The sequence below is a fragment of the Marmota flaviventris genome, chromosome 15 (assembly GCF_047511675.1).
Source record: "Marmota flaviventris isolate mMarFla1 chromosome 15, mMarFla1.hap1, whole genome shotgun sequence".
Classification (NCBI taxonomy): Eukaryota; Metazoa; Chordata; class Mammalia; order Rodentia; family Sciuridae; genus Marmota; species Marmota flaviventris.
Genome location: NC_092512.1, coordinates 31368001 through 31390891, shown reverse-complemented (window position 1 = coordinate 31390891; position 22891 = coordinate 31368001). Strand labels below are relative to the sequence as shown.

At 36.0% G+C, this 22891-nt stretch overlaps 1 protein-coding gene across 2 annotated transcripts in view; it reads left to right on the top strand.

Annotated features, from left to right (window-relative positions):
- Positions 1–22891, top strand: part of Oxr1 (oxidation resistance 1) — a 327871-nt gene that overhangs the window by 90317 nt on the left and 214663 nt on the right. The window lies entirely within an intron of this gene.

Here is a 22891-nt window from a genome sequence, read left to right as displayed (position 1 = left end):
AACTACCTCATGATCCATCAATCACACTATTAAGCATATATTCAAAAGAAGTAAAATCAGTATGTTGAAAAAATATCTGAGCTCCCATGTTCATTATGGCAATATTCACAATAGCCAAGATATGGAATCAACCTGTGTTTATTAACAGATGAATTGATAAACATAATATGAAATATATAAATGAAGGAATACTATTCAGCTTTAAACATGGAATGAAGTCCTGTCATTTGGAACATGAATGAGCTTGGGAGATATTATGTTACGTGAAATAAGCCAGACATGGAAAGATAGATCCTGCATGATCAAAACTTATCTGTGGAATCTAAAAATATTGATGTCATGGGGGTAGAGTGCAAAATGAGATACCAGAGGCTGAGAGTGGGAGGAAAGGGGGGATTGAAATGCTGGTTAAAGATATAAAGTCTCCATTAGGAGGAATGAGTTCAAGAGATCTACTGTACAACACGCTGACTAGAGTTAGTAATAATGATTATAGTTAGTAGCAATGTTTGTTTTCTTAAAAATGCTAAAAGTGTTTTCACCACAAAAAGATTGTGAGACAGTGCATGTTTCATTAGCTTAGCCACTGCATAACATACATGTATTTCAAAGCATCTTGTTGTACATGGGAATTATGCAATTTTAATTGCATGATAAACATGCAATTTTATCTGTCAATTTTTAAAAAATGGTAAAATATATTATTTTGCAATCTCTAATTCTTTCTATTTTCATATTAGGCTAATATCACTGAAGTCGCAGTTCAGGTTTCAAATTGATTTTCTTCTAGCAAATTGTGCATGCATATATTCTTTCAGATGTTGCCTTCTGGGTTTCTGAGCCAAATACGTAAAGAAGGAAGACATATTAAGGAACATGATCTTGTTAAAAATTCACAAAGCTTACCTATCTTCTCTAAACTTGTTTATTCAAACACAATGAATTTGAGGAAAATACTAACAGATTTGTGCATTTTAAACATTGCTATTATTCTTTGTATTTTTGCAGCATTTCAATTATATATGTAGCACAATGTATATTTATAAGTTATGTTGCCTAAAACTGTGGAAAATGTCTATTTTGTTTATATTAAGAGTTTTTGAGACTTCCAATTTTTTTTTTTGCTTTTTATTTATATTCCAGTTTATGTACATAACATGAGATTTTTCAACTTACCTTTCTATCATCTAGGAAGAAATAGCATAGATTTCCAGTATAGGGCTGCAGTTAAATTCCTATAGACAGTTTCTTATTGAAATGACCAGATAGTTATTATATCATGTTATTATAATTATATGAAAATATTTTTCTATCCATATACATTTTTAGACTCAAATTTCTTAAAGTCAAGTGAATGATAGCTTTAGGAAACATTGCTAAACATCCCAGATACTGTGTGAGGCCTTCCCTGAACATGAATCCGGGCACCTGCAATGTTGGTAATACTGCAAAATCGGATGAGCCCTGAGATACCACAGCCCAGTGCAGAGCATCACTGGGGCAATCCTGAGCAATCAGAGACAAGGTTCCTTTAATTACTATTTCCCTGGGACAGTCTAGCTTTACTGATGCCCTTATTCTAAGTGTTTTGGTTTGGACAAAAATTGATTACATAGCTATGGGAAAAGGTTATGTGACAGGTGAGAAAAATGCATTGTGGGTGTGTGCCAAAAATGTGGACACTTTATATCGTAGGTCTGACATATTTTGAAATCTTATTTGATTAGCCACTACACATATACTTATTGACTGCTTGATTTTGACTCTTTGGGGATAGTCTGTAATATGTTTGTGATATTAAATAAATCAGTGCTGATGCAGGCAACACAAAGCTTCATTTAGGTATGTCAGGAGAGTTGTTGATGTGATTGTAAAGAAAAGTTTCAAAAACAGTTCTAATTATAAATGATTTTTTAAAAGTGTCTGTACTTAGGATATTTAATTTTATGAAAAATTATTGCCTGTGGTTGATTTGGGTTTAATGTTCTTTGTTACCCAAGGAATTCTTAGCCTTCTTAGGCTCTGTGACTTTTAAGGTAATAATTTACCCTTTCTCACAATGCAGACTGTCCCAGGCAAGTTGGGGCATGTGACTTCTCTATAAATACCTTGTTTTTATTAAATACAACAAATACTTTTTGAATGGTATTATTTGCAAAACATCATGCTTTAAACCAGAGATGCATAAAAGGAATATATTTTCCCTTTCACTAGCCCTCTCCTTCACCACTAACCAGTGACATTTTGCCTTGAAATACTGTATTTGTTTTTGAACAAATATTGCATTTCCTGACTTAGATATTATATTTGAAAAACCCTGATGAAGCAGAGCACAAGAATATTGTCAGTGTCTTCAGGGAGATGCAAAATCCTGAGGTGCAGAGATTAAAGAAAGCATATCTGTGAAGGTAGGAAGATATAGTGTTTGCAAAGTGTGCACTGTAGCATGAGCTTTGAGGGATGATGAGAAGGACTAAAGATGGAAATGTGAGTAGGCATTACCCTGGGGCAGTGTGCCTGGCTGAGAGGAAGGCTTACATGCTGCCATCTCAACTTGAGGATGGCGTAGGAGATGGATAAGTTGGATTTGTCATGTTTGACCTGAAAGTGGGGGAGCTAATGTCCTATGGCATTGTGGAGGCCTTGTGTGCCAACCTAAGGAATATGTACTTATGGGACTTTATTAGTGAACAAATGATGGTCCGGTTCCTTTGCTTGTCATGGGTGTTCTCTTGCCTTTGTACTGACTGCTGTTTCCCAATCCTGGTTATCATTCATTTCCCTCTGCTATTTTCGGATCTGCATCCTTAATGCTATGCTTAATATGTGAACATCCTGATTTCCACTGATTCTAAAATTCAAGAGCAGCAGACTTCCTCTCATTTACCTACACTCTGGGAGTTTTCCCAAAGCCAATCTTGCTTAGATAACTGGCCTTCATTCCCCCCCCCCCCCTAATTTATTCCTGTTCCCAAAGATATCTTTGCTATCTTTCCTGGTGTTTTCCCCCAATTTCTTAGTAGATATTTTAGTTTACACCAATGTTAGCACACTGCTTTTCTTTGTCTTTTAGACATCTTTTCCCCACATTTTAAACTAGTCTGAAATAGAAGTCTCTTAACCAATACACAAAATTAGTGTGGTAACTTATCTTTACTTTCTGAACCCCATAAAATGAAATCTGTGCCATTTTAGAAGTATGAAACTATTGGGTGGTGTGAAATTTTCCATTTTCAAGTCTGTGAAAAGTGCAAGCACTGGCTGAATTGCATGCCACACTTTTACACGCTCCCACACAACGAGGAGCAGCAGTGTGGTGGTTGGCAGAGCCATCTCTGAGGCGACACTGGCTGCTCAGAGCATGTGTGTGACCTCCAGCAAGTGAGCCAACCTCTGGCACCCCAGTCCATGCTTGCAAAATGAGGCAAAGAGTAACAAATATGTGGGGATTGATTGAGATGATGCACACACTTATACCTTATATATAAGGTATCTATAGTCACTTTTATTTTGTTGATTTTGCATTTAACAATGGAAAAGCAAATGAAAAAGAGCCAAAAATGGACTCCCAAAATGCTGTCTGGTTATATTCTGTTTGACACCAAAAAGTTCTCAAACTTTCTGGGTTTATCTTTATATAAGAATTTTTTATGGGTCCCCATGCTAAAATAAGTAACTGCTTACTAAGTAATTAGGTCAAAACAATTAAAAGGTAGACATTTATATGGTGTCCATCAGCTGTCAATGTGTTTTCCTTGAAATTTTGAAATTCTTCAGGCACTCTGGGGTTCCATGGGACAGTTTAGGAATGGTGCAAGGGCTTATTTGTCTATCTCTTTTCTGAGTCTTTAATGCATCAGATATTTAGCAAGTGCTGTGGGCTACTAACTCATGAATTTTGCCTCACTAAAACTCATCTCTTCCTTTAGAGTTAGCTCTAAGGTCTTCAGAGGAAACCTTAAAAGAGAAAACTAAGACTGCAAATAAAGTATTGCTTTGTGTCTGACACCCTCAGAGAATCTGAAGCAAAAAGAGAAGGAAACAGACTTTGGTCTTTGATGTGTTCAACATACCAATTACAGTTGCCCTTAAAACCTGGAAGCACCTGTCCTGTGGCTTGTTGAGGCACCTGCAGGTCATCTGCACAATGCTGTGTGTAAAAGGAATGCCTCATGTTTACCCTTCCTTGCTTAGGGCTCTGGAGACAGCAGGACAACACTGTCTTTCAGATCCTTTAGAATGTTTTAAGTTGCTGCCTACAGATACCTAGGCCACATAAAGACTAGTCAAATCTTTGGAAAAAAGAAGTAATGCGTCAGACCTCAAGCTTTTAAGGCCAGTTTACTCTCTAGTACTATATATTATACATCACTATTAATGTTTATGAAATCGTGTTGTTGATACTTTAAAAACAATCACTAGCCCAGAATCCTCAACTGCACAATCTAGGTTTCTGAAGTGCTAAGGGATAGATAGAAACAAGAGCCTTTGCATGTGAACTGATGTTAATATTTTCCCCCTCATTGCACCATAAATTTTGGTGCATTCTGGAAACCTATAGTTATACAAACAGAGGTATCTGGAGTGTGCCTTTGGGTTCAGTGACTATTACATTGAACTAGTATTAAAAATAAATCTTTCTAAAGTGCACTATAAATTGTTTCTCTAATGCTACTGCCCAGATGTGGTGTGTGGGATCTCTTGGGCTAAGCAATGTGGTCATTATATTACCATTTAGAGAACAGCCACTGCAGCCTGCAGAACTGTGGTGCTCACACCCAGAGTAGGCATGCTGCCTCCTTCAGGTTCAAATGCACATCTGTCACATCAGTCCTCCTGTGTCCCCTGCAGGTGTGCTCCTGGTTCTGCTGGTATTCCTTTGAATGGTTTCCTTCTATCTCCTCTTGTTTTCCCCCTTCTGCTCATGTTATGCTCTCCTCTTTAGCACCATATCCGAAATCTTTGTCTGTAGAACACCTAAGCAGACCCTTTAGGAAACCTGTTTAAAATGTCCTCACTCCCAGGAAATCAGAAGTTCTGGGAATGGAGTCTAGGAATCAGCATTGTTCATTAACTTCCAGGGCAATTCTTAGGTTAAATAAATCTGAAAAAGGTCAGGCCACACTGAATTTCTCACTTGTAATAAAGCATTACATTCTCTTTGGGGACTTTGTCCGTGGGAATTTGTTTCTCTCCCTTCTGGAGATGTCAGTATTATTCTGACCTAAGCTTATTCCTTCAAGGTGCTCAGGGTCGGCTTACTGAACAACAAGGTCATTTCTACACTGATGTTTACAGTCTTTATAAGAAAGGAGATTGAAGGAAAAAAAAAATTGGAGCTGGGAAGAAAAAATAGCTTAGCATTCCAATACCCAAATACCTAAATCGATGCCCTGTAAAATCTGAGGATTCTAAATTATTGGGTCTTTGCAATATTAGGAGTTTGGGTCTTTTTTTTTCTGGGGAGGGGGAGTTGTTGGTAGCATTTAGTGAAAAACTTAAAATTGATTATATTATTCATGTTCTCACTGAAAACAATGGCTTTTCCACACTTCAAACATTTAAGTTTGAAAACCTTTCACCACACTGTGGATGGATAGTATAAAGAATAGCTCTAGAAATGATCCAAGTTTGTCTAAAGCCTAAAGACTTTGGCTTGTAAGCTCTTATTTTCCCCAGCTTTCATCAGTATCTTGGCTTATCAACCCACGACTCCATATAATCAGCTGATGAACACTCACTGTGAATAATTGAATGAAGATCTATCACCTGCTCTCTGCAACCATGTAGTCACCTGTAACGGTGCTTCTTAATGTTAATGTACAAATGAATGACCACATTAAGCTCTTAAGTCTGGTTTATTTGATCTAGGATGGGACCAGAGAATCTTCATTTCTAACTCTGCACTTCTGACATCTGCCTTGGTGTCATTTGTCAATAGCAGGTGACACCAAAGCTGCTGGTCCTTGGACCAGGTGATTCTTGTGCACATTAAAGTTTGAGATGCTCTCTGGTATCCCTTTCTCCCTTTTAATTTTCTTTGAAAAGCTTTTTGGCACTTATTTATTCATTTATTTATTTATTTTTGGTACTGGGAATTGAATTAACCACTGAGCCACATCCCCAACCCTATTTTGTATTTTATTTAGAGATAGGGTCTCACTGAATTGCTGAGCACCTTGCTTTTGCTGAGGCTGGCTTTGAACTGAAGATCTCCTGCCTCAGCCTCCTGAGTTGCTGGGATTACAGGCATGCACCACTGTGTCCTGCTCTTTTTGACCTTTCTTTATTATATATCTAGTATTTCTATCCTGCAGTATATTTAAGTTGTGTAAGAACATACTCTTTTCCACCTTGATCAACACTGTCTTCTCTGTACCAAGAACAGCATCTGATACATTCAGGTCTTCACAGCAGTGAGTTGGAGCTGAAAGCCTCTGATACATGCACCCCAGTACTTGGTATTGCTCATGACCCAGTAAATGACTGGATGATTATAGGTTTTGGTAATGTATACAGATAGATGTGATTCATATGTTGTTTATAAAATCTTGAGAACATTTTGACAATTATCAACCTCAGGTTATAAGTATATAATAAAACAGTTCAATTTAGTATTATGGTCCAGTATAATAAAAGTTCTTGAAATCAGGTAATGATATTATTGGACATTTCAGGGAAGAAGCCATAGAATTTGCACTGGTCTTGGAAGAAGGAAAGCATTGTTTTGAATGTAATGACAGAAGAGGAGGAGGGCAGTCCATGGAGATGGAACGTGCCAGAGTGATTGTTTAAGGGTTTATCTTTTTTTTTTTTTTTGAGAGAGAGAGCGAGAGCGAGAGAGAGAGAGAGAGAGTTTTTTAATATTTGTTTTTTAGTTTTCGGCGGACACAACATCTTTGTATGTGGTGCTGAGGATCAAACCCAGGCCGCATGCATGCCAGGCGAGCGCGCTACCACTTGAGCCACATCCCCAGCCCCTTAAGGGTTTATCTTAACCTTTACTCCCTAAGAGGTCTCCTTATGTCTAATCAATTATCAAGTTCCCTAATTATTTGGACATAGAAAATTGTGCAGTGGAAAAATGAGACGTTCCTAGAAGTGTTCTCTTTCTATCTTTGATGGAATCCAAAACTTGCCGAAGAAATTATATTTTGGGGTATGATAGAAGAGAGAAGAATTCTTTGAGAACAGCTAGTGGAAAAAGAATTTTCCTAAAACAGGATGAATTCAGTCTGAGCTAAGAGGATACTGTTGCTGGTGTGTTTCATCTTCTCTGTGCTTAGTCCCTGCCAGTAGTTTGGTGAGGATTGCAAAGGAAGCCATTATGTTGAAACTCATTTTATCAAAATAATTTTAGTTGAGATAGAGTGATTTATGTGTTATTTATCAATTCAAAAAATAATAAGATCTAGTAGATGACCTAATTATTAACTATGCTATGATGAGGTACCCAGGTTTTTAAACTATAAAGTGATACATCAATATCAGCTTTTTGTGCATGTTGAATGTACAGGTACTAATAATACTATTGTAGCCACGGAAGTACCTGAGATTGAATTTCCTGCCACAGAATGCTCAGGGTTAGGTTTATTTTAATTTAGAGAAAAGTGACATTTCTGACACGTTTCAGCAATTGGAGTGAACTTTATGTTTACTGGAGCCAACATCTTTGTTAATTGCATTAGTTCAACACTCAGTGCAGGCTTTGTAGAGGAAGATTTCATAAATACCTTTGATGATTGTAAAATATACTCTCTGGATACTTTACCACTGACTCAATTGACATATTGACTTAGAAAAGCCTGACACCTATAATCTTTCTAAATTCACATTGGGACTCAGCTAATGGAGCAATATGGATCATTGGTGTTTAATCATTTCTTTGTGATACTGACAGGTAATTCTTTTTCATCTATTAGAAAATTTTACACACATTCAGTTGACATTTTTGTATAATTTTCTCTGTCTGCCTTATTTTTAATCTCAAAATAAAGAAAAGGTATTGACAAGAAAGCAGTCAGAGTAAAAGTTGAACTAGTAGAGTCTAATTTTAAAAACCTATCTCATTTGGTGAAGGTTTTGCTACTTGATGCTCTTAAAAATATTCCCTTAGCCATTATGCCACCATGAATGTATATTTGATGAAGATTGAATCTAAAATTTAAAATTCCACTTGTACTTAGTGACCCTAATGTTTCTTTCATTTATGTTATAATGTGCTAATAGATGTTAAGCCCCTCTCCTACAGGAAAGGGGGCTTCTGCTGAAGCGGAGTGTGTGTGTGTGTGTGTGTGTGTGTGTGTGTGTTCATCAAGTGTTGGAGAGTGAGGCCAGCTATCCATTGTAAAGAATGTTGCACCTTTTACAACATGGTCATTTTAATTTCTTTCCACTTTGTATCCTTATCTACCCCCTTCTTTCTATGTATGCGTATTGCCCTGGAAAATTCATTTAAAGATTAATTTGTGTAGTTTAAACGAGATTCAAATATCCTGGTTTACTCTGATTTTGAGTGTTTGACTTTTGTCTTCTCATTATAATTTATGCTAGAAATTTGATGATAATTATCCTGAAGTAATAGCCACTAAATGCTCTACTGAAGACTTTTTGAGGTTCACACATATTGTTTGCTATAAATTCCATTCTGTGATATTATTGTAAAATGTGATTTTTAAGAAAACAGTGGGATTGTGTGAACATCAAGTATCTACATTAATTAAGATTAAAAATTTTTCTCATGTGTTTATGAGGTTTACTACCAACATAATAAATCCACACTTGGAAGGTATCTTTAAACATGTTATGGTTTAGATGTGGTGTCCCCCAAAAGCTCACGTGTGACACAATGCATGAAGGTTTGGAGGACAAATGATTGGGCTATAGTGTTAACCTAATCAGTGAATTAACCCCCTGATGGGATTAACTGGGTGGTGACTGGAGGCAGGTGGGGTGTGACTGGAGGAAGTGGCTCACTGGGGGTATGGCTATGGGGTATATATTTTGGAGTATATATAGATTTGGAAAATGGAGTGTCTCTCTCTCTCTCTCTCTCTCTCTCTCTCTCCTTCCCAATCATCCCGTGAGCTGCTTTCTTCCACCACACTCTTCTACCATGTTGTTCCTGCCTCACCTGGAGCCCCAAAGAATGGAGCTGGCCTATTATGGACTAAAACCTCTGAAACCTTGAGTCCCTTAATAATCTTTCTGCCTCTATAATTGTGTTGGTTGAGTCTTTTAGTCACAGCAGCAAAAAAAAATCTGACCAAAACAAAACATAAATTCCAATGTATTCTGTTTTGTAAAGAAATCACTCAAAAGAGTAATTCAGATATAAAAATATATGGAAAGAAATATTCTTTCTGCAAATTTCACAAGAGTTTGCAGCCCACATATTTTAGCTTCAATCAAACTTTTGCTTGAAATCCAAAATCAATCCTTTAAGTCATAACATGGGCCATAGAAATGTAATTTATTTAATTTAGACTTTAATGTAAGGCTGTTATTTTAAATCATGATTACATTTCCATTCTTTGTTCTGCTCATGTCATAAGCTCTATGTGTGTGAATCACATACTGCGTTTAATTTTATTTTTTATTTTATTTGCATTTTTAGAACTATGCAGTAGGACACTTAGAAAACATTTTTTAAATGTTTGGAATCGAAGACAACTTCATGTGCTGTTAGTTCATCTTAACACCTTATATATAAGGAAAGAACTGACGCAAGTTTTACCTCTTTACATGAAGAACAAAGAGATCTTTAAAATATATATGATATCCTGGTTTCTGTGAAACCTATAAATTTTCCCAGAAAGTAATTACCAGAATAACTCCCTTTTTAATTACCACCTTTGCTTTGAGGTAATATTTATTTTTATGAAAAACATGAGTATTTATGTTAGGCCAGTCAGTGACACTCATCCTAATTCAGGAAAAATGTGCATTTTTAATTTAAAATATATTCATTTTAATCACTTCTCCTTGTGACCCAAACCTCTGTGTAGCATAGTTTCTCTTTCTTATTCTGTGCTATTTGCAATAAAAATAACAAGATAGATTTTTCTTTGTATATATAGAGGCTTTTCCCAAACAAACTTATGATACTTTGCTTCTACTGTTATGGAGAGACAAAAACATACCATAGAACTACCACTCCTCCAAAATTGCTATTGCCCTTCATCAGCTGAGTGCATGACAAGAGTTATGAGCACATTTCAGTTTTCCTTCTTTGTCCTAGAATTTTTTTTTAATAACTGCTAGGATCTTATTTTATTTTTCATGTTGGAGGAGAAAGTAAACACAGAAATATAACTAGTTGGTGTGTATGGTAAAATAAAGCAATATTTGGTTTCTAACTTCAGCAATATTTTGAAGTTACATACCATATATGATAGAAAAAAATTGTTCTTCTGAAACTTGGACTTGCTTGTCATTGTCTCAGTAGTGACTTGCTGTTTCAAATCATTGTCTGAATAATAAAGCAGTATTTCTGTTGCTTATGATGTTGAGAAGTGAATGCTAAATATGTAGTCACCAAGCATTCATTTGCTTACTGACAAAAGCAATGACCTAAGGATCATAAGTGAGTGCTAATGTTTGGTTGCTTGCTAGTGCTGTATGGGTTTTTGTTGTACAAATAGACATCATTTGTAGACTCCTTAAATGAGCTTCAAAGGAATTATCAGAGATGAAATAGGTAAAATCATTAAGGAGAAATTCAGCATATACTACACATAGAATTGCCATATTTAACATGTCATTCTGTTTCCTGTATGTTGAAAACTCTCTGCAGGGAAATTGTTATTTTTAATCAGAAAGCATATAATGTTTCTGTCTCGGTTAATGCAGAATGAAATATATGAGTGTGTGACAAAAGTGCTGTCTCATCAAAAATCCTCCCCTCAGCACTGGGAATCCATCAGTGAAGGAAGTAGGCAAGCTTCTAACTCTTGCATCATTAATAGAGGGAAAGGGGGTCACAGATAATTCACAAGAAAATACATCAATGATGAATAACCTGACAAAATCATAAATAAAATAGGGTGATGGGGGGAGATGACATTTCTGAGTTTAGACCTAGATAACAAAGAACCCAGATTATGTACACTTTTAGGGTGCATGCATTTCAATTCTAGTACAGAGTTTTCAGACTACTTCAATTCCTGGGACCACAAAGGAAAGTGTGAACAGAACAGTAAAGAGGCACATAGAGATGAGACCAGTGAAGGGAACCAGTCTGGGTCATGCCAGTTATGATGAGTGACCTGGAACCTGCTCACAGTGAGATAAGTCTATGGAGGGACTGAGATAGTCCCATTTACATTTTTCAAAAATCACTTTGCTCTTTTTATGGAGAATGGACTGGATGAGAGGAAAAATGTAAACAGTAGAAGGAAGCCACAGTAGTGTCCAAAGAAGGAATAATATTGAGTTAGCCAGTGTCGTGGCTAGAGTCTTCTTCAGACTCTCCAAATGACCCTTGCTACAAAATGTGCCCTACTTCTGAAGAATAAAACTTTTGCCTATCTAAACACTTCCTGTTTTAATCCAAAGAAAAGGATGTAGTACTTCCTTACCATCTGTTCCCCAATCCAGGATTTAGATTGTTGATATCCTTTTCTTCACATGGAGATTACTTTGAAACACCCAGGTGGTTTTGATCAAATTGTATATACTTAGAATATTAATCTTAAGCTCCATTAAAACCCCTAGAGACACAAGAAATAACTTAAACTGACTAAGTAAATTTTAAATGCCAAGAAGATCAGACTATACATAAATTCACAATCTTTGGTACTTTAGGGTTGTGCTATGACTTGAAAGTTGTGATTTGCTGACCAATAACTGAGACTCCATCGGACTGGAATAGGATTATAGAAATTTCCTTATAAAATATTTTTAGGCATTGAAGCATCATTTTAAAGAAACTGTGCTTTGGTAAATTAATTTGGGAGATCTTACCAGGTAGCACAGCAGGGCTAAAGAGATGAGTGGACAATCTGTCAGCCCCACAGGGCTTGTGCTTACAAGGGCTCCATGCTCAGTTGAGTGCTCTCACTGTCTTGAATTCTTGATCATTTTTTTAAACAAGAGTCCTCATAGTTTCATTTTATACTAGGTACTCTAAATTATATAGCCAGTTCTGAATATAAGACTCAGTCTCTATGAAAAATCTATACATGTACTTATAATAAAGCCCAGAGAGAGAAAGAGGCGAGATGAATAGATTTGATTAAAGGGATTTGTATGAAAGCAAATTCCTCACCTATAGAATAAGAACTATTAGCACAGAAGGCTCTTGGGTACCTGCGTACAGTCCATGCCTACCTGATTTGTGCCTATTCATGACAAAATAAAAACATTATTTTTATTTTTTATTTGGTTTATTCCAGTCAAATGTCTGTTCTTTATTGTGACAGTAGATTCATCTTGCCCTTTTTGTTCTACATCTTTTGTTTTGTATCATGTTGGTACAAAGTAGCAGCTTTTTCTTTGTTTTTTGAAACAAAACTAATTTGTTGTTTGAAACAAAACATTTCAGCCCAGTGTTTCTGCTTTACTTTTCCCTCTTTTTTCTAATCCAAACTTCATTTTTCTCTTGGTTATTCCCAAAAGCAATGAGGTGCCATTCACAAATATCTAAACATGATTTTTTTTAAAGTTGAGTAAAAAGTCATCAGGACTAAATTCACATGGATGTTAGAACTTCTTGTAAGACAAATTCAAACTTGGAGAGGAGTTGCCTTCCTTTGACCCCAGCACTTATCACTCCTGTATTGTTTCATAAATTCATCCCATTTTATGTCTCAAAGGAGTGCAGCCATTTTCTTTTCATCTTGGTATCCTCAAAGCTTAGCATAGAATGGTAGATTCAAGAAGCCTTCAATGAATGTATAGAAAGTAAATATAAAAACAAAATCAACAAATGAAATATTTTAAACTAGAATTGACTCTGAAATGAAGGAATATCTCCCTTCTGTCAGCACTTTTATGGTAGCTCCAACCTTTCTTAGCCTGAGTGTTGGTTAATAGATGTATTGTAACTGTAATAAGAAGTTAAGATAGGCATTCTGTCTCTGTTTCAGCTGAAGCTGAGAAAGCATCTTCTACCCCCACATTTCAAAATAAGACGTGAGTCCACTAAATGAAGACTTGAAAAGCTAACAGTCACAAGCTGATTTTATGAGCCACAGCTGATAACCCATCTTGAGCTAATGTAACAGTTTGGAGATGAGAACAGGGTTTGCAGGAAGCTGTTGGTATTCATGGAATGTTATCCTATCCCAACCCTCAGAACAAAGGCATGAGGGCTGTCTTTACCTCTCCTAGCATAGGTAAGGGCTTTACTGGGACAAATCAGAAAGCCTGAAGAAAACCAGGGTTAGACTTTAAGTCAAACTTGAGAAATAAAGAGGATTAGAGACTACAGCTGCCTGGGAGGTCTGACAAGGCATTGCAAAGAGTTGCTGAGTGGTAGGTGTGCTGAAACCTATGTGGCAGAGTGCTTGCTTCCTGTTGGCAGGACTGCCTGTAGAAAAAATAAGTGGTCTGAGTGTTAGATCCTGTCCAGGAGGGCTGCCTAGGGGAGGGAGGTGACCCCAGCAGAAAGAACATGAAGGTCTACTGCCAGATCCTGACGCTGGGCAAGGAGCTCTTAGTGACCAGTAAGAGGAGCTGCATTCACCCACAAAGAGGAGATGGAAAAATAAGATATCTTCAATGTGGAGGAGACCACAAAGTTACCCATAAACTAGCTTACCCACCAAAGGGAAAAGCCAGCTTTACTACCTAATAAATTGCAGAATTCTAACATCAAAAAGAAGACCCCCCCCAGTCTAGTTTCAGTAGCTGAACCTAGAAGGGATTCAGCAGATACTGGTGAACAGGAAGACATGTCACCTCATGGGGCTAATATTGCAGGAATGATTATTAACATTGCAAGATAAGAGAATTATAAGGTTCAGGCTAAATATCTTACTTCACATTTCATTTCTAGTCCAGAACTTGTGTTTGCATTTTATCATAGCACTTTTTAAATGTATAGTGCCACTAAGTGTGAGCTGTAAAGCTACCAAGTGTCATGAGAGGGCTTCAAGGCAGTTCTTTCTGTGGAGTTTTATGTTCCTGGTGAATCACTTCATCTTCAGATGGTGGTTACTACATGACTGGCAGGACATAGGACAGTGAGGCTTAACTATGAATAAGACTATCCCTAACCTTAAGAAACTTACGGTATATGAATTAAAGGCAGTGATTTGTCATTTTCTAACATATAGCATGAGCTCAAGAAATGTGAGTTCCATTACTGCCACTGTGTTACTAACAATTGAATTTGTGTTCCCTAAAGATTTAAAAATATAAAAATAAACAGTAATTAAAAATAAATTGCTACTTTGGGCCATCATCAGATTTTATTTCTTATCCTTTAATGATGATTGACTGAATATACTGTTTTAAAGGACTGTGTAGGAATATTTTAGCGGTGCTTTGTGCAGTTAGAAATTAACATATGTGGGTATATATTTTTCCTGGATTTCTTAATATATGATCTTTTGCTTTTCTGCTTTCAATCTCCATTTGATTTTTGTTTCTAATATAATTTACCACCTGCAGGAGTATGAAGCCTAGAAAATGCAGGAGTGAAATGCTCATTAGCACATGGCAATAAATCAACCCATGTTTTAAAGGGTCTTCTATTCCAAGTCTATTTCTTAGACCATGTATTCCACCAGAATTTTCATATTTCAAAATTGGTCTAGGTCATAGATCAGGAGACATTTCTATTTCACACAACTGTAATGAATACTGTGGCTTTCTAACCAAAGAGATCTGACTGTAATTTATGGAGAAATCTTTGGAACACTGCGACAGAGCCAAACTAAGAATAAAAGAAGACGTAGAAAACAAACATGCCCTGTGAGTCTTCTTACAAAGACAGGCACAGAACCTATGGGAAGGGGTAATTAATTCATTGTTAACTGATACATTAAGTCATTCATGTAGTAAATACTTTTGATGAGCAGGTAAATTTCAGGTTTCTATTTTACATGCATAAGAATGCGAAATGAAAGAACAGAGAAATGTGAATATGAACAAATATATATTAGACTGTGTGAAAAATACTTTAGGTAGTAGATGAGCACAAAATAGCGGAATAGGAGACAGAACAGGAAAATGAGAGACAACCTGGTTAGAAATGTGGGGAATGGTGTCCCTGAGGAAACTTACAAAGTGAAAAGCAATCAGAAACTTGAAGAACATTCTAATCAGAGGGACTAGCATGTGTAAAGGCACTGAGGAAAGAAAGAAGCTGACATATTTGGGAGCCTTAAAAAATATCAGTGCAGCTAGAAATAAGGGCAAGAAGAATGGTCCAAGATCTGGTAGGAGATAAATACAGGGCTGTACAGACCATTGAAAGAAGTTTAGAAATTCATCCAACCACAGTGGGAAGCAATTCAATCCCACAGTTAAGAAGAATGATCTGTTTTACGCCTTGTGCTTTAAAATACTTGTTGTGCTGCTGTAAGAATAACAGGTAGTAGGATATAAAATCTAACTGGGGAGATCAACATGGAGGCTTTAGTCTAGAGAAGTGATGATGAGGGAGGTGGTAGTGGAAAACAGAGAATGGAGAGATTTAGGATGTAATTTTGAAGCAGAATAAAGGGAATTTGTTGATAAATTAAAAGTACAGACTGTTGAAAAAGAATGGATCATATAACCTCGAGGTATCTGGCTTGAGTAACTGCGAAGACAGGAGAGGAGGTTAGGGCCAAGTATAGGAACTGAGAATTTGTTTATGGACAATTTAATTTTAAAGTTTGTACATATAATGAATAATGCCGAGTAGCTCACAGGATATTTAGGTTTTCAGCTCTGGGAAAAGTTTTGGTGGGAGGTGTAAATGTGGGAGTCTTCAGCATATGAATATTTAACCCCATGGGGATGAATGAACACATCTAGGGAGATAGTAAAAATAGAGCAAAGGGAGGCTTAGCTTCATCAGACCCCTCAATTTTCAAGTTGTGAATAGTTGAATACAATAAGAGGAGTTTTAAGGATTAATGTAAAGAGAAATATGAGAAGAATTCTGTATTAGGGATTCCAAGGATATAGACTGTTTCAAGATAGAAAGTTGAGTGCTAAAATGTATGCGTATGTATCACAACCAACACTCTATATGCATCATGTTTTGTTACACTTTTCAGAACTTTTTGAGATGAGTGCTATTATTAGATCCATTTTACACATGAGGAAAGTGTAGAGAGATTAATAATTTGCTCCAGATCCTGCAATAAGAAGCCAAGTGTTGGACCCAGATGCTCTACCTCCATAATCCATAGCCTCAACCTCTGAGCGATCTTCCTCCACAAATACCCTGCAATTAAGAGGCTCAGAAAAAATACAACCCCCAAAGCAACTCTTTACACTGACCTTGCGAAGTTATAGAAAATGTAAATAAATAGATTTGTGAAAGTGGTGGTGTGAGGCATTATTAGAGAGGGTTACTCAGTGAAGGGGGTTTGAAACTGTGTCCTGAAGCAGAAAAGAAACAGAGGAAGGGAAGGTAGCCTTGGAGAGAACATGTAGGAAGGGGTGGTAAATGATGGCACTTGGGTGAATGCTGGAGGAAGTGGGTTAGCAGGAAGGGAAAGATCAGAAACCAGGATGGGAGGAGGTAACAGAGGAAGAACGCCTGAGAAGCTGGTATTGAGGAAAGAGGAAAATTTCTCTCCCTTATATTTCTTTCTTGGTGAATAAAATAGGAAATTATTTTCTTTCTGAAGGATCTAGAAAGAGAAATATAGCTTTGTAGAGTTTCTGTTGGGAAGAGAGTGATCTCTTTAATATAATCCTCAAGATTATATATGTTTATCTAACGATAGTCTAAAAATCCAACTTTGTTGTACATGACATAGACTTCATGACATAGACTTCATGTTGGATGTCACTATGATCCAAACAGAAGAAAACTTAGCAATTAAGAGATCCTGAAACTGGGGGAGAAGACATGGCATACTCTTGCTAGAGGAGCTAATCAGACTCTAACTAGGTCAGTTTTCCAAAACGTTCTTGTCAATCCAAAATATAATCCATGATGCAATCTTATATTTTAAAAACCACAAAATTTTCATTTAAAAATATTTAGAATGACTGAAGGTGTTGAATATATTCATCAATAGGATAATTTAGTCTAAAAAGGTCATGAAATAATAGATTAATTAATATTTAATTTCTGAATTGTTCCTTATTCTCATGACTTGGGAAAATTTAGATGGTGAGATTATTGTACTACAATGTCATTTAACTATAAACCATTGGACTTTGGCCCAGATTATTATTACTAGCAGAAACTACCTTGATTAAGTTTGGAATTGCCTTATGTTGTACAGAAGCAAAACTACATTTTCATCAGCTAGTCCATATGCTTTCCACAGATCATTTGTAATAGGCCCTGTTAAAAATAGATTCCTTTAATCAGCAATGTTGGATGGAAGCCTAAATTCTTAAAATGGTCTTGTGTATTCTGATTCCTTCTTCCTAAAATGAATAAACAGAATGCAATCGATGTGGCAATAGCATGTTACAAATCATTTCATCAGAGGTAATGAAATTAAATTTCAACTCTGAGAGTTATTGCTGAAGACAGTTCAACATTTACAAGAATTTGACTTCCAAATCCTTCAAGCCCTAATCTTTGGATTTACATAATGCATTTCCACTTTCAAGCTTTTCCAGTTGAAAGGCTTTGAAGTTCCAACATAAAAACTGAAATAAATTGGATATTTGTGTAATTTTAAAGTGAATGCTTGTAATATAATGGCCTGATCAGAAATTACATGGAGGGGGAAATTCATAAAATTTTTGACTACTATTAACTTAGAACTCTGAAACTTAATAGTGAAAGATTATGTGCAAAAATTCTTAATGATTGTCCCAAGAACATGTAACACGTGTGCCTAATGAATGCCATTAAACTGTCATCTTATTGGATTGTTAAAAGCAGTAAATCCTGAACTTGAACCCAGGTCTTTGATTCCAGAGGCCTTGCTCTTTTTATTCCACAATATCACCTCTGAAATTTTTTACATAAGGATTTGGATTTATCAAGTTCAGAGTGTTTAATGAGAAGTTATTAAACTGGACTTAGCGAATGAAGAATGAAGACATTGTTTGAACTTATCATAGTATTAATTATGGAGATGAGACAATTTCCTTTTTCAATACAACCTGTAAGACACATTCCCATAAATGATCAGGGAGAAGGCTATGTTAGTGGGTGAATTAAGTTAATTATTCTATCTTCTAACAAATTGTCCTAAATCTTACTCTTTTAGTTTATTTTCATGAGATTTTGTGTAGACTTGCCTGCATTTTTGCATTCGTGTGGTTTTTACCCAATGGTGAAAGGATTCATGCATTCAACTATTTATTTCTTAAGTGCTTACTACTCTTAATACCAAGCACTGTGCTGAGTCCTAGTAATAAAATTATAAACAGACTACAATTTCCATGAATGTATTAATATATTTGATGGTGAAGACTTCTAATAGAAAATACTTTTCTAATATATGCCTTTTCTCTGAGCCACTATAAGCTTGAATATAAATAAACCAACTAGCAAACTTAGAGGACTTGGATGTCTTTTTCATGAAGGTTCAGTAAGAAATGATTAGTGTTTATTCTAGAATGTACTAAACTTTGGAGAGGCAGAATTGGTTTAGAATTTAATTGCTAGTATTTATAGCATAAAACTACGTATAATAGCAATGAATCCATCTATGCTTCTATGCAATTCTTAGTATTTATACTATTTTTGCCTTTCAAAGTTGAATTTAATAATAATTTTGGTTTTTCTTTTTGCATGAATTTCTAGCAAACCATACCTATATATTATTGGAACTATGTTTTAGTTCTTTTGAATTTTCTGTTTTCTGAATGTCCAAGATGGAGAAAAGAATGAATATTTTAGAATGAATATGGGGCTAGAAACATGTCTTATAATAATAAATATCTAGTTAATGAATAAATTTGTTTGTATATATATAAGACCATTATATAAGATTATAATATATGTTATATATTATAAAATTACATAGTTATATATAATATTGTGTATTATATTATTATAATATATATTTATATAATGATTATATACAATAGTTAATTGGGTCCCATTAACTATTCCAGTACCAATTTGTGTTTCCAAAGCCCCATATTAAGGAGAGTTTCCATCTCAATCTTCCTGTTTGGGGACATGAAAAATAGTATGGCCTTTCCAGTTGTAGAGTAGGCTGGAATTGGCATTTCTATATCCTCAGGGGACTGTTTTCTTGTTTTAATGCCTAAGTTTCCAATCTGTCATTTCTTCTGTGGTTGAACTTCTGAATATGCTGTTCTGTGCTGATTTTGTGGTTCGTTTTTAGCTGCTGATTTTTAGTCAGACTGTATACAACAAGTAACAAAAGACCTTAATTGTGCAATGTGAAAATTTTTAGGCATTTTCTCCCCAAAGCTCTTTTTGAGTGACTTGAGACTTTTGCAGCAGCCACAGTATCCAACTTGGAAAACCTGCATTCTCAGCAGCCTTACTACTTTAAATAATATTCTTACATTAGCTCATTTAGAAAGCAAGGAGACAGCTTCTCTAACAGTAATGAGATGTGCAAACCACAGATGGTCTTCTGGCTGGAAATTACTGGAAAGGACTACAAGTGTTGGGCATTTGGAGAACAGCCATTCTCATGCATCTATGCACATATATACACATATGTGTATTTGTGTTGTATACAACAAATGAATGGAGCAAAGTGTATATTTGTACAACTACCATTAGCACTATAGATTCCTGTGGAATTTTACCAACTGCTTTCACAGAAAGTAAGACATGTTATGCTGATAATAGCTTTCTTAGGTAAAGTAGGTAGATGCCTGAATGCCATTATTATGGGCAAGACTTACAATATTTAAGTCCTTGCCCAAACTCACCTTACTTCTGTGTATGAGGACCTGAAATTTACCTCTACTTTCTAATAATGAACTATTAAATGTTCTGGATTTAGGTTAAATGTCCTGGATTCTAGCTTCTCTATCACTTTCTCTAAACCTTTGAAAATAGGAAATAGGACACCTACCTCATACGTTTTTTTGTGATTAACAAAAGTAATGTATGAATAGCATGTGGTCTTGTACCTAATACATTATAAATTGTCAATGCTTAACAAAAACTTAAATATCACTTACGATTATGCTAAGTATTATAATATTCTTCTAAGTGCTTTTCTAAATATCAATTTAACTCTCATATAATTTTAATAATAAAGATATTATTAATAACTTCATTTTACCAGTGAGCAAACCGAGGTGAGGAGAGGTTAAGAATATTTACCAAGGGTACACAGCTAATAGATGTTGTGTTAGGGATTCAGTTCTATTAGTGATGTCTCATGTCTGTAATCTTCAGTGCTGTACCATTATTCTCAAGATATACAGTCAAATATATAGAATGTGGTATATGGATAAGACTTTTGAAACTCTTGAAAGAGACAGAGCATGATATACAGCAAAGATGAAGAACATTGCTTGGCCATGGCTTGCAGGGAAGATTTAGAAGAATGGAAATACTTGGAAGGGGAAAACCCCAGAAAGTGAGAGGAGAAGGGAAGATAAGAGCAAAACAATATAACAAGGGATGGATCATAGTACAAATGGGTTCAATGTGAAGCCATAGTGACAGCTACTGAAATGGAGAAATAAGCAGATCTTCCAGAAGTCTCCTCTGTGGCAGGCAATGCAAAGCCACATTCCATTACTACTGGCCTGAACCCTAGGCTTCAACATGTCCATTAACTCATTTAAGTTGAAAACTCCATGTATTCTACTCAAAAGGTGCTTCAAAAAGGAGTTCACGATTTCTTGTGCTTCTCATAAAGTGGAAATAAATCTTGCAAGGATAAAATTTAGCTGATTACTATGAGAGTCATTCTGTTTAAATTGTTTGGTGTTAAAAGTGTTCTGCCATTTTTTTTCTCTAGTTCCTGTGACTTCACACTTCATCATTAGCCTGTTAGGCTTTTCTGCTCTTTGGAGAACTAGTTGAAAAGGGCTTGGACCTATTTGTCAGAATAAGAAACTCAAAACACTCCTCACACTTCTTTGGCATTTCTTGTCCTTACTTACTCATGGTCCACCTCTGCTTCTGATTATGGTGTCTTAGGTCAGTCTGATACAGATTAAATATATATTCATGTGCATATTTTTTTTCAAGTGACTATCTAGGGTGTTTGTTTTCTGTAAGATATGGAGACTACCAATGAGTATCACATTACTCACCAAACCAGAGACTTCCTTTTAACTTGTTCTCTTCATATCCACTACTCCTTTCCCAAAAACCCACACTCTAAAATGAGTGACAGCCCCTCCCCCCAGCCCCACCAAGTGCAGTGCAGCTCCTGCAGGTTCCATGTTTATCTACCACCATGCAGCAGCAGAGGAGCTGCATTTTTTGGGAAATGACCTAATGTCCTCAATGTCCCTGAGATATTAAAGAATTACACCATCCCCCTGCACAGGGATTGGATTTTGCATCAGTGAGACCTTCCCATATGGGTACTTATTCAGGGCACTTTTCCAGAGAATGCTTACTTCATCTTCTGGGTAAAGATTTTAGTTTATCCCTGTTCTACAGATGAGGAAACTGAGCCTCAGAAAAGTCTCTAACACTATTACCATGATGAAAGGAGATGCTGGAATGCCTCTTTGGAGGAGTAGGAAAGCAAGAATTATGAACTATCAGAGGACCTTCCTATAGAAGCCAGGCCAAGAGGGATGGCTCCTTTTACTCATTTCCTATTCTTGATCCAAGATACTGGCACTCATTTTCCTTGGAAATGCAAAGTACATTAAACAAAGATACTTTAGGTGCCTATTAAGTTATTATTTTGTCTCTTTTGTAATGTTTCATTTATTATCAAAGCATACTTTATCTTATGCACACCTACATATTCCATTATGCTATATTTACATTGTTTAACACATTTAATTAAGAACATTGTTTAAAACTTAGAAAGACTTCCCCTTTCACGCAATTTGGAAATCGAAGGTAGCATTTAGCAGGTTTCCTTGTCAACCACAATAGTCATTTTTAGAATTGTTGGGGAGTAATTCAATTACCCACACAGTTCTGCTCTCTAAGAATGTGCAAATGGAAGTCTCCTCTTCAGTGAGCCAGAAAACCTACTAGTAATGTTGTAAACTTCAGTAACAATGATAAAACCTGATACCTTTCAAGTTCTGGTGGGAGAGGTGCTTGGTGGGGAAGGGGAGAAAGAAGAAAGAAAATAACAAAGTGTCATGTTCTCCTCCATTTGGCCTTTGGGCATCCAGCACTGTGTTCTTTGCTCATTCCAAGGAGGTTATGAAAAGCACTGGGGGACACTTGGACATTTTGAAGTGATGTGGAACTCTATCAGCTAAGGTATCTAGTGTTTTATATAATATAAGCTACCACCTGATTTCTTATATTTTAGTTAATTTGTTGCTGGTCTCCCTCCACAATAATGATGGCTGCTCAACAGTGGGTTTTTTGTTTCTCCTGTTTTGTTCACCTTATATCCCTGGACAAAGATCAGTTATTCAAGAAATCAGTGAACAATCCATTTCAGCTCATTGGAAAGGCAGGGGATGGAATTGGGAAACAGCCATCCCCACTGTGGAAAGCATTTTTAGTTAGATTCTATTCTACTCTCAGTGTTTGGGAAGCTGAAAGGAAACCCAAAAGTTTCACTGTATTTATTTTTACTATTACCTTTTTGTGGCATTCGTTATTCTGTAACTATATATAATTTCATTGTAAATGAGTACATTTAAAAAGTCTTTTATTATC